This window comes from Nicotiana tabacum, chromosome 17, assembly GCF_000715075.1.
Source record: "Nicotiana tabacum cultivar K326 chromosome 17, ASM71507v2, whole genome shotgun sequence".
Classification (NCBI taxonomy): Eukaryota; Viridiplantae; Streptophyta; class Magnoliopsida; order Solanales; family Solanaceae; genus Nicotiana; species Nicotiana tabacum.
In genome coordinates, this window is record NC_134096.1 from 90,814,954 (window position 1) to 90,827,241 (window position 12,288).

Sequence of the window (12,288 nt, forward strand, 5' to 3'; positions counted from 1 at the left end):
CAATGGGAAATTGAGTGGAAAAAGGAAAGAGCTGAACGAAGGAACAGGAAGAAGGAACAGGTTCAACCCAAGAAAAGCAACAACAAAGGATCAACCAAGGCTATGGTCGCTGCTTGGGGAGAAATCTCATATGAAAGCTCAGATGATGATGATGGGGATGAATAAGCACTTATGTCTATTGGAGAATCTGATGAAGAAACTGAGGTAAGTGTAATTCATCTCAAAGATAAAACTAAGTTATTGTCTAAAGAAAGGTTGTCTGAGTTGCTTATAGAACTAATTGATGAATCTGAGGATGTAAGTAATGAAAAGGAACAGCTGTCTAAATAATGTGTGATTTTGAAGGCTAAGTGCAAAAACCTAAAACTTAGGATTAGTGAAACTGTAAGAAAAAATGTTGTGTTGAAGAACCAGGTTCATGCACTTGACTCAACTGTCCTAGAGCTTAGATATGAAAATCTAGAACTAAAATTAGGAACAGGTAAAAGGATAGCTGATCACACACAACTCACTCTAGAAGAAAACGTAGGTAAAATGAAAGATGAGCTGTATAAAAGGGATGAGCAAGTAAACATTCTAAAGGAGGATTTAAGCAAGGTCAAGCATGAGCTAGACAGAACTTGTAAATGGAACAGGTCCTCCGGTGCACTTTCATGGCTACAGGAACATCATAGTAGCAAGAGAAGAGGACTTATCTTTGGGAACCTGACACCTAAATGGAATCCTAAAAGCAAGTACCTCAAACTTTCTGAGAACAATATTTGCACACACTGTGGTAAAACAGGTCTCTATAAAAGTGAATGCACTGCAAAAGAAAATGCAAGCCAAAAGAACAAAGAATTTGTTCAAGGGAAAAATAGGCTACCAAGTTGGGCTAAAAAGAATTTAATTCATCCTTTTGCCAATAGAAAGGGACCCAAACTAGTTTGGGTTTCTAAGATTAACCCCTGATTTCTTTTTGCGGGTCCAAGTGAAGGGGAGCAGTCAAATATAGTACATGGATAGTGGCTGCTCAAAGCATATGACAGGAAACAAAACCAGTTCCTTTCACTTGAGGACCTCAAATGAGGAAATGTCTCCTTTGAAAATGGGAAGAAAGTGAGATCATTGGGGTTGGAAAGGTAGGTAAGACTGATTCTCACTCTATTGAGAATGTCTACTTGATAGATGGACTAAAGTACAGTATAATAAGTATATCACAATTATGTGATAGAGGTAGCATGGTAGCATTCACCTATACCAAATGCTTTGAGACTAATCTTACCACTGACAAGATTGTTTTGCAGGGAAAAAGAGTGAACAATATATATGTTGTAGATCTGTCCATACTTCCAGAAAATAAACTCACTTACTTAAGTGTGTTGGATAATGATCCCCTCCTTGGCACAAGAGACTTGGAAATGCCAGTCTGAGTCAACTCAACAAATTAGTCTCCAAGGACCTGGTGATAGGGTTGTGCATTTGGATCGGATATCCAAAATCTGAACCGATCCGCTCAATTTCAGATTTCGGATTTTGGATTTTGGATATTTGGATCGGATTTCGGATTATGATTATTAAAATTTCAAATATTCGGATCGGATTCGGATTAGTATAAATATAACCCGATCAGATCCGAAATCTGAAATTATAAAGGCAAGTATAAATACCAAACTTTAATTTTAGGGTTAGGTCTTTATTTCATTTTCACTTTCAGTCTGCCTCTGCATAACAAAGTTCACTTCAAAGAAACTTATGCCCTCTTGCTCTGTCTGTTCCCTCCGCTTCTCTTCTCTGTGTTCTGATTATCGACGGCGACAGAGCAAAGGTAAGACGGACTCCTTCTCTCTCTCGTTCTCTCGCTCTCTCTCTTTATCCACCAATGGAAATATGCAGGAACGATGCCTGGCATTTTCTTGCTGGAAAGCATTCTTTTTGTTTACTAGTTTAAAGGGACTCCCTTTGTCTCCTTGCTAATCTTTTCAGTGGCTAAGAGGGATATTTATATATCCCATATTCGGTTAGGTCCAGTAGGGCATATCTAATTATCTATTGCTATTGAAATGCAGTAGGATTAAGAGTACTAATCCTCGTGTTTTTGTCAAATGCAGTATTGCTGAACTTGAAAAGGAGCCACGATTGAGTGGGATGGCCATAGAAGTTGGAACTTGGAACTTGGAATTTCAGTTAATTGGGGTTTCAGTTAATTATATTTTGCTATGAAGATTGTGTTTTGTTTATGTAATGGATTCTACCACACGAATTAGCCAGATGCATTTGACAAATAGATTAGCAATAGCCTTAATAATACGTACAATCCGATCCGAAATATTTATTCGATCCGAAATTTAAAATCCGATCCGATCCAATATTAATTCGGATCAGATTCAGACTGTATTTTGTAGAATCCGAAATCCAAAATCCGAATTCGAAATGTGCTAAATTCGATCCGATCCATGCACAACCCTACCTGGTGATAGGGCTGCCTAACATCAAGTTCAAGTAAGATAAAATTTGTGAGGCTTGTGCAAGGGGAAAGCAGGTAAGATCCTCTTTTACATGCAAGAAAATGGTAAGCACCACCAGGACGATAAAACTGGTCCATATGGATCTTTGTGGTCCAATGAGAACATTAAGCAGAGGTGGTAAAAGATATGTGATGGTGCTTGTTGATGATTATTCTAGGTTTACTTGGACATTGTTTTTAACATCTAAAGATGAAGCATTTGACATGTTTACCTCTTTTGTTAGAAAAACTCAGAAATAACTAGGTAATCAACTTGCATCAATCAGGTCTGATTATGGCATCGAATTTGAGAATGCTAAATTTGCTGAATTTTGTGATGAGCATGGCATAGATCATAATTTCTCTGCTCCTAGGACTCCACATCAAAATGGAGTAGTTGAAAGAAAGAATATGACACTTGAAGATATGGTTAGGACTATGCTTCTTTCTAGTAAACTGCCTCATAGCTTCTGGGCAGAAGCTGTAAACATTGCATGCTATATCATAAATAGATGCATGACTAGACCTCTTGTATAGAAGACTCCCTATGAGTTACTTAAAGGGAGAAAACCAAACATATCCCACCTTAGGGCATTTGGATGCAAGTGCTTTGTGCACAATAATGGTAAAGACTCCCTAGGTAAGTTTGATCCCAGAAGTGATGAGGGAGTATTCTCGGGATATTCTTCTCATAGTAAAGCTTATAAGGTCTATAAAAAAGAAATATGTGTGTAGAAGAAAGTGTTCATTTGGTTTTTGATGAAACTAACATTCTTTTTGAGAGACAGGAACATGATGATGAAGCAATTGGGCTGGTAAGAAACTTAAATGAAACCATAGCCCAGACTGAAGTTGCAATAGAGGAAGGAACAAGAGATGGAACATGTCCTTCCACCCAGGGCAACATGAAAGGGGGAATAAAACAAAGAGGAAATGATCCTCAAACCTCAAAAGAACCTGTACATGAACATGTTCCTCAGCAACACAACATTGAAGGAGCATCAAAGGGAAACCAGCTGGTTGTAAAATCTTACAAGTATTAGAGTTCTCATCCCATTGAGAACATAATTACTGATCCAACCTTTGGAATCAAAACCAGATCTTCATTAAAGAATCTTTGTGCTTTTAATGCTTTCTTATCTCTTATTGAACCTAAAGATGTTGTTGAGGCTTTGCAGGATGCATACTGGGTAAATGTAATGTAAGATAAACTCAACCAATTTAAAAGGAGTCAAGTTTGGAATCTGGTACCAAGACCCAATGACAGATCAGTAATTGGCACAAAATGGGTCTTTAGAAACAAACTTGATGAAGATGGAACAGTTACAAGGAACAAGGCAAGATTGGTGGTTCAAGGATATAGCTAAGAGAAGGGCATAGACTATGATGAAACCTTTGCTCCAGTTGCAAGGTTGGAAGCAATAAGACTCCTTATAGATTTTGCTGCTTACATGGAACTCACTCTTCACCAGATGGATGTCAAGAGTGCCTTCCTCAATTGCTATCTAAAAGAAGAAGTGTTTGTTAAGCAACCTCCGGGCTTTGAAAGCAAGGAATTTCCTGATCATGTGTACAAGCTTGACAAGGCACTATATAGGCTCAAGCAGGCTCCAAGAGCATAGTATGAAAGACTATCAAAAATTTTGCTTGAGCATGACTACAAGAGAGGTAAAATTGACAACACTTTGTTCTTGAAAGAAAAAGGTAAAGATCTCTTGGTAGATCAGATATATGTTGATGATATAATTTATGGAGCAACTACTGATAAATTAAGTAAAGAATTTGCTAAACTAATTGGGAGTGAATTTTAAATGAGTATGATGGGTGAGCTTAATTTCTTTTTAGGTTTACAAATTAAACAAAATTCAAATGAAACTATGATCCATCAGCAGAAGTATGTAAAAGAGTTTCTTAAAAGATTTAAAATGGAAGATTCCAAATAAATTGACACTCTTATTGCAACAACTACAAAATTGGATATAGATGAACCTGGTTCATCTGTTGATCAGAAGTTGTATAGGGGAATGATTGGCTCATTATTGTATCTCACTGCTAGCAGACCTGGCATTGTTTTCAGTGTAGGCCTTTGTGTAAGATTTCAAGCGAATCCAAAGGAGTCTCATTTGACTGCTGTCAAAAGAATCTTGAGATACCTAAAAGGCACCACTGACCTTTTTCTATGGTATCCAAAAGGTAGTAATTTCAATTTAGTGGGATATGCTGATGCTGATTATGCAAGTTTTCTTGTGGATAGAAAGAACACCTCAGGTATGACACTCTTTCTTGGCTCACGTCTTGTGTCTTGGGCCACTAAAAATTATGTGGCCTTATCTACTGCTGAAGCAGAGTAAGTTGTTGTCGCCTCATGTTGTGCTCAATTGTTGTAGATCAAATAATAATTAATGGAATTTGGAATTGATATTGGTTGTATCCCCATCTTTTGTGATAACACTAGTGCAATTAGTATGACCAAGAACCCGGTTCATCACAAGAGAATTAAGCACATAGATGTTAGGCATCACTTTTTGAGGGACAACTATGAAAAGGGTTTGATCACTGTGGAATTTTGTGCTACTGACAAGCAAATAACTGACATCTTCACAAAAGCTCTAAGTAGAAATTACTTTGAAAGGAACATGTTAGAATTAGGGATGATTAAGATCACCTAAGAGGAACCAGTTCTAACTCAATGATTGGTTAGATAATTTGTGAATTTTGTAAATAATCATATTAGATATTGCTCAATCTAATACCTTTATTAGTATACTCTGGTGCCATGTGCTAAAATGTCTCACTGATATCTAATGATATTATCCTTATTTTTTTGGAAAATAATCAGTCTTACACAAGAGAACTTTCAGTGAAGAACCTTGTTCATTAAGATCACTCGGTATGTTTTCTACACTCTGCATTATTTGAAATAATTATATCTGGATCAAGATTAAAAACAGAGTCCCGTTTAATCCCAAATTTATTTTTTGGACTTATCCGTTACAAGTGAACCAGTTCTGTTCAAAAGAGTCCTAACCGAATTGAATTGCCTAGATTCTAGGGATAGACTCCAACGTCTTTTCAAAACTGAAATTAAGTTTGATTAGACTTCTGAAAAGATGTCGTTACCCCATTAATCACTTCTCTTTAAATTGATCAGGCTTAGTGTATTCTTCACTTCATCTCTTTCAAGCTGTCAAAATACTCTCCATCTTCCCTCATCTTCAAAACATAATCCAACTCTCTTTTCTTCCATACCCAAGCACAGAAATGGAAAACACTCGTGAGAATCCTTCATCACCACTACAAGAAACCACTTCCACACCCACTATCACCTCTTTTACCACCCCAACCTCTAAGAAAATAGTAAAGATACTTGCTCTCAAGGTTACTATGGGGAGAGAACAAATCAAGAAAATAAATGAAAAATTAAAAGCGGGTAGGGAATAAGAACCCCAAAAATCTGATGAATCATTCAAATATGCTACTGATGGGGAAGAAACGGTTTCTTTTGATACTGAACAGGTATCTTTTGGCCCTATAGTTACTCCTGAAACAATTTATGAAGTTGCTATAAATTTGGAGAATAGGTTTGTACCAGTAGGGTCTATGACAGGCGTTAAAATTACTAAATCTGGAAGAGTTGGTGATAAAAATGAAAAAGGAAAAGAAAAAGAGAGCAAGGGTATTCGAAGTGCTGTGAAGGGAAAGGGTAAAAGAGTGGCTCATTCTTCATTTGCAGGGATGGAAGGACATGGTCCCTCAGTTGGATGGCAGGCTGGCCAGGAATGAAATTGTGGAGTTTATGGCCAATGGTGAGGTAAAAGATGGAGGGGTTACCAATATGGTGAAAGGAGTGAAAGTCACCTTTGATGTGAAGGAGTTGGGAGAGATTCTGGGTGTACCTGCTGAGGGGTACAATGATTATAAGAAGCTCAAGTGGCCAAGCCTAGAAAATCTTCCTACTGCCCTTGCCATTACCAGAATATTCAGTGACAATGAGGAGGAAATTGAGCCCAAGGCTGTCTATAAAAGTGAGATGAAGCCACCCCACAAAGTGCTATTTGAATTTGTCAACAAGTGTGTTCTGCCAAGGCAGGAAAGGAGGCACATTGCAACATTCATGGACTTGGTCCTCATGGAGTGTTTGGACAGTGGGAGGCAGATTAATTGTCTTGGGTTTATAATACAACTTCTTGATAGGGTTCTAAATGGCACCAAGACTCATGCCATACTTTATGGCTTCATTCTCACAGTTGTGCTTGCACATTTCAAGATACCTATGAAGAAGTGGGAGGTTGGTATAAGCAAGGATCATTTTGGAGCAAATACTTTGATTGCTTGTGACTATGAAGTCCACACCACTCCTAAAAGATCCTGGTTCATCCAAGAAGGTACCAGTGAATAGCAAGGTGCGAGCCTTGGTGCAAGAAAGTGGGGCTAAGGATGCTGAGATTGATAAGTTGAAGAAGAGGTTGGCAGAGGTGGAGACTGATAGAGATGCTCTCAGAACTGAGCTATCAAAAGAAAAGGAAAAGAATGATGGCATTCTTCAGGATATGCTGAAATTACTCCAAGCCAAAAACCAAGCACATGGTCCTTCCCAGCCTTAAACCTCCTATCCTAGTGTAGATCAACCAGTGACCCAGTTCGGAATTTTTGTGTTGCTTTTGCTCATGTTTCCAGTGTTTTTATTTCTTCTTATGCTTTATGGTAGGATCTTATCAATCATCAATGAAATTCATTGTCTTTTTGCTCTAATTGTTTGTTTATATTTCTTTGATGGTTAATATCCTTAGCATGATATATGATGATTAACCCATAATTGCATTTGAAGTAGCCTAGTGGCCATAAATAAGTTTTAAAATCTGGTTATCTTACATATTTATGTACCTTTTCGATGATGCCAAAAGGGGGAAAATGTTGCGCTTTATACATTGAAAAGTGATGTTTATAACCTAATGAACTTGGTCCTTGATGATAAGTGATAAAAAGGTAAAATGTTCTAACATTGTGTTGATGTTGAGCTAAGTCGAAACAGGGCCTAAGCTTATGAAAAGCACAGAGTTTGTCATCATCAAAAAGGGGGAATTTGTTGGGCCAAGTGAAGTTTTGTTTTGAAGATTGATAAAGAAAGCTTAGGAATGAACCAGGTTCATCCCCTGCGTACACAGACACGAGCAGATTCGAGCATGAGGAATGCACGTGAAGGAGATAAGCTTAACTTGTTATATCTGATATCTCCTGATCGAAAAGGTTGCATACTTGATAAAGAGAAGGACTCCTTACTCAAAGAGAACACTATCCAAGATAAGGGAGGGGTTAGAAGTTAAGGATAACTAGAACTCTTCCACCGAGGAAGAATAGGATTAGAACTCTAGTTATTTTCCATTTTAATAAGTCTATATATTGCAAGATTTTCTCATTCTACGGTGACACACAAAAGCAGAAGTTAAACGTGAGTTGAGAGCAAAATAGCAAGGCATTTTGCAAACAATTCTTGTGTGATTCAAGTGTGCGAACCTGAAGCTACATGAACCAGATAGAAGAACCAGTTCCAAGTGTCTGTCTTTTATTCTAGTTCAATTGTAGTTAGTGGTTTTCAATTTGTACCTTTCAGCTTTATCTAGAGGCAATTGTAATATGTACTCTGAGTATTCAAGTTAGAGTTAACTTGAAGTTGTCGCAACAATTAGAGGTTAGTTGCCACAACGGGAATTAGAGTTAATCCTTAGGTTACAAAGAGTTTTGTAAATGCTGTTTTGGCTCATTGATTTAGTGAAGTGTTGGAGAAAATCCTACTGAGTAGTAGGTCGTGGGTTTTTCACCTTTTGAGCCAGGTGTTTTCCACGTAAAAATACTTGTGTTCTTTACTTTCCGCATTTACTATTTCAGCAACAGTAGGTTAATGAATACTTAGAAGAATCAGGTCCTTCAGTAGTCAGTACACGCGAAAATCAGACACCACAAAAATCATCTCCTCTTGTATGGCATTGACGTATAAAACTTCAACTAGGCACAACCAAATATGAAGCAAAATAGGAGGACACATAGGAATAAGTAGATCCTGGATCAAATAGAACTGAAGCGTCTCTATGGAAAACTGGAACAACACCTGTGATCACAACATCGGATGACTCGGCCTCAAGCCTAACTGGAAAAGCATAAAATTAGGGTTGGGCCCCACCACTCTGAACTGCGTCTCTGGGATGGCCTCTAACTGGCTGGCCTCTACCTCTAACGGCCTGATCTCCACCTCTAATGGCCTGACCTCCACCTCTAGCTGCCTGACCCCTATCTCTAGGTGGCTGAGCAGGCGGTGAAGCAACCGGTGCCTGTATGATGACACGAGAATCCTGCCGAGATCTATTACTCGAAAACCTAAGGCAATACCTCCTGATGTGATCAATGTTCCCACACTCATAACACACATCCTGCTGCCGTGGATGCTGAAGCTGAAGCTGACCCGAACGGGCCGGATAACCGCTGTAGTGACTCTGGAGTGGTGGTGCACTGATATGAGCTGAATGTGCACTAAACACTGGCTACCCAGAGTAAGGCATAATAGGATCGTAAGATGCCTGAAGTGCTGAATGAAACGGCCTGGGAGGATGAACCCTACCAAAATTACCCCTGCCTTCAGACGAGGCACCACTGAACCCACCGAACTGACGAAGCCTCTTATCAGACCCCTGCCCTCTCTCCTGTGCAAGAACCATCTCGATCCTCCTCGCGACATTAGCAGCCGCCTGAAAGGAAATCTCATTTTCGGTTTCCTTGGCCATCTGAAGCCTGATAGGGTGAGTGAGTCCCTCAATAAACCTCCTCACTCTCTCTCCCTCTGTAGGTAGTAAAAGGAGAGCATGACAGGCTAAATCCACAAAACGAGTATCGTACTGAGTAATAGTCATGAGAATTGCTTCCAGGTCAATGTAAGCGATCTGACTGGTTTGGTCAGCGTATAATCTCTCCACCACTTCTTGGCGAAACCCGTCATTTGAAATACAGCAAAATCGACCCCATTGGTCTCAACTATACCCATGTTCTGCAATACCTCATGACAGCGGTCAAGATAATCCGTTGGGTCCTTAGAAGGTGTACCACTGAAGTGAACTAGAAAGAACTTAGTAAACTTATTTAGTCTCAATAAGGTCTTAGAATACATGGTGGGCCTATCACCGTCTTGTGTCGCAACAACTGACTGAACTACCCCAATTGGCGGGGCTGCTGGAGCCTGTTACTGGCAAGCCATCTGCTCTGGAGCGGGAGTAGTGGGAGTTTGTGCTCCCCCCCAGCCTGTGAGACGGCTGGTGCCACTGGAAATGTACCATTCTGGGCCACGCCCTCCATAAGGCTCACCAAACGGACTAGGTCCTGAAGTACTGGAGTAGCTATGAATCCTTCTGGGATCTGAACTGGTCCAACTAATACAGTCTGAACAGGAACCTCTTCCTGAAGATCCACCTGAGGTTCTACAATAGGTGCTACTGCTTGAGCTCTAGACTAAGATCTACCCCTGCCTCTGCCTCTAGCATGACCTCGACCTCGACCTCGACCTCGACCTCTACCCTTGGCCATAGTTTCCACTGGGGGATCTGATCCCCGTCCGTCGGTAGATGTGTTACGTGTGCCCGCCATCTACGAGAGAATAAGAATAGAATGGTTCAATTATCGATGATAGAATAAGATCGCACGACAGATTAAGAAAGAAGTGATATTGTTCCTAAACTTTATAGCCTCTAAAATATAAGTACATACGTCTCCGTACCGATCCTTCAGACTCTACTAAGTTTGCTCGTGACTCGTGAGACTTATGTAACCTAGTACTCTGATACCAACTATCACGATCCAAAATTCCCACCTTCGGGACCGTGATAGCGCCTAACATTTCACTTGCTAGGCAAGCCAACGTTAGAATGTAATTAGCTATTTTAACATAATTTTAAATTAATTAATAACAAAGAAATAAATGCGGAAATAAAGTCTGAAATAAAGTGAATAATCCATAATAATTGCGATGTCTAAATAACATTCCAGAACTGAAGTCACAAGTGCACGAGCTTCTAGAATAATACAAATAAGGGTCTAAATAAAATATAGATGTCTGAAAGAAAACACACAGCTAAAATAAAGTATAAGGGGACTTCAGAACTGCGAACACTGTGCAGTTATACCTCAAGTCTCCTCTGGGTAGCTGAAATCCGAGCAATCCTACAGTACGCTGCTGGACCAACTCCAAAATCTGCATAAGAAGTGTAGAGTGTAGTATGAGTACAACCGACCCCATGTACTCTGATTTGTCTTCCATAAATTCATAGATTCATTATGTAAATGAGTATGGAATCACGGAATATAATCAATATAGGATAAGGAACACTTACCCTAATGAATTTCTTGAAAACCTACGAAACATCGTCACAAACCGAGCTCCCAAAGTCCAAAATATGAAATAATACCCAAACCCTCTGTTATATAGTACACAATTCTGATTTCCCAATGTGCGGTCCGCACATTTTCAAGTGCTGCCGCACATTTTCAAGTTTTGCTGCCGCAATTGTGCGGCCGCACTTCATTGTGACAGCTTACCAGGCTTAAGTAAAATGCTCATAACTTTCTGTACAAATATTCAAATGATTAATACTATACTTTTTTGGAAACTAGATTCAAAGGGATACAATTTTTATTTTTAAATCATCTCTAAATTCGTTGTGGATTAAAAGATATAAGCCTCAGAAGTTGGACCATCGAACTTGCAGAACCCCTGAAGTGCGGCCGCACACAAAATTGTGCGTTCCACACTTGTCCTCCGTAGTCCGCACTTTTTCTTTAAAGTGTGGCCGCACTCAAAATTGTGTGGTCAGCACTTTTTCTTTGCGGTCCGCACTTTTCCTAAAGTTCCAGAACAATATTAGAGTGCCGAAACGCCTGGACTCACTCAAAACTCACCCCAAAGCTCACCTAGCCACTCGGGATCCCGTTCAATTATACCAGCCAGTCCTGTAATATAATACAGACTTACTCGGGGTCTCAAATCATATCAAATAACATCGAAATTATAATTCACGCCTTAATTCAGACTTAAGAGTTTCAAACTTTTCCATTTACAAAACTTGTGCCGAAACATGTTAAATGAATCCGGAATGACTTCAAGTTTGGTACACAAATCATAAATGACATAACAGAGCTATTTCAATTTTCGGAATCGGATTCCGACCCCGATATCAAAAAGTCAAATCCGTGGTCAACTTTGAAAATCTTTAGCCTTTAAATTTCTAGTTTCCGTTAAATGGCCATAACTTGAGTTAGGGACCTCCAAATTAAATTTCGGGCATATGCCCAAGTCTCAAATCACGATACGGACCTATCGGAACCGTTAAAATATTGATCCGAATTCGTTTGCTCAAAATGTTGACCAAAGTCAACTCAGTTGAATTTTAAAGCTCTATTTCACATTTTAATTAATTTTTCATATAAACACATTCCGGAAAATTATACGGACTGCGCATGCGAGTCGATGAATAATAAATAGTGCTTTTTAAGGTATTAGAGTACATAATTAATTATTAAATTTAAAAATGACCTTTTGGATCATCACATGGCGCCATCCTTAGGTGAACCAAACTGTTAGTTTACTTGTCAGAAAGGATGCTAGTTAAGTTACATAGTTGTTAATTCTCTTCAAATAAATTAGTGTCAGATACAGAAGTGGAATTCCATGTGAAGAGAACATCGCCCTGAATATTTTGTTTGAACACATTTTGATGCCACGGAAACAGAGATTAATCAGAAGGTTTTGTTTCACATAAACCTTA